Genomic DNA, 920 nt, shown 5'->3' with positions numbered 1-920 from the left:
TATAGTATGTATAGTTAGTCAGTATAGTATACGTATTAGTATGTAATAGTTATGTATAGTATAGTATAGTATAATTTCTTCTGAATATTATATGAAAACATTAAATGATCAGAACGGCAAGTAAATCCTACTGGTATATGACATCTGGAGTCTCATATACAGGGTAAAATCACCAGAGCAGCACTGCATCATGCTGATATCAATTGTGAAATTATGAAATTATGAAAATTATGAATGAATCTTAATTGGTGTGATTGAAAGGAATGAATCCATGGCATGATAAATATTTTGTGAAAATGACTTCTGCGCGTGTGCCAGCCAATTTAAAATGTCCACAGCGGCCCGAACGACATTACACAAGAAGTGTAGTAAATTGCTTCTCTTTTGTCTTTTTCCGATAGCTGATGTCTGTTCCGTATCACTATGGAGACGACGATTACGTCGCAACGCTGTTCTTTAAAGTGCCATGTAAGTATTACCGTGCCTACTCTCTTAGAGAGACTCGCCTAACGAGCCTATAGTGGTTAATGATACGGAATATTCCAACTAAGTATATGCATCTTCGCCACGATTATGTGTAATATGATAATCGATAGATGATATAAAAAAAACAGACATAGAAGTATAGATATAGACATAAACATGGACATAGACATAGCTACATACATGGATAGATAAATGAAATATAATTACGACGAAATGCTTTATCTGTATGTATAGATTTTTGGCGGCGTTGGTGGTAGTGGTGGTGGTGCTGGGGGTGGCGGCGGCGGCGGCGGTGGTGGTGGTTGTGGTGGTAGTGGTTTGGTGGTGGTGGGTGGTGTTGGTAGTGGTGGTGGTGTTGTGGTGAGGGGTGCGCTGGTGTTGGTGGGTGGTGGTGTTGGTGTGTGGTGTTTGGTGGTGTGGTGGTGTTGGTGTGG

At 40.2% G+C, this 920-nt stretch overlaps 1 protein-coding gene across 1 annotated transcript in view; it reads left to right on the top strand.

The window, feature by feature from the left end:
* Positions 1-405: 405 nt before the first annotated feature.
* The window catches only part of LOC106806789 (proto-oncogene tyrosine-protein kinase receptor Ret-like), a 51,023-nt gene continuing 50,508 nt past the window's right edge, over positions 406-920 (top strand). Inside the window, exon 1 of the mRNA XM_014808867.1 lies at positions 406-468. The gene's annotated coding sequence lies outside the window, so the exon portion shown is untranslated. The remainder of the gene's footprint in view (positions 469-920) is intronic.

The sequence above is a fragment of the Priapulus caudatus genome, unplaced genomic scaffold, assembly GCF_000485595.1.
Source record: "Priapulus caudatus unplaced genomic scaffold, Priapulus_caudatus-5.0.1 Scaffold179, whole genome shotgun sequence".
NCBI classification, from domain to species: domain Eukaryota; kingdom Metazoa; phylum Priapulida; class Priapulimorpha; order Priapulimorphida; family Priapulidae; genus Priapulus; species Priapulus caudatus.
The sequence above is the reverse complement of the archived record's forward strand: the minus strand, read 5'-3'. Positions and strand labels throughout refer to the sequence as shown.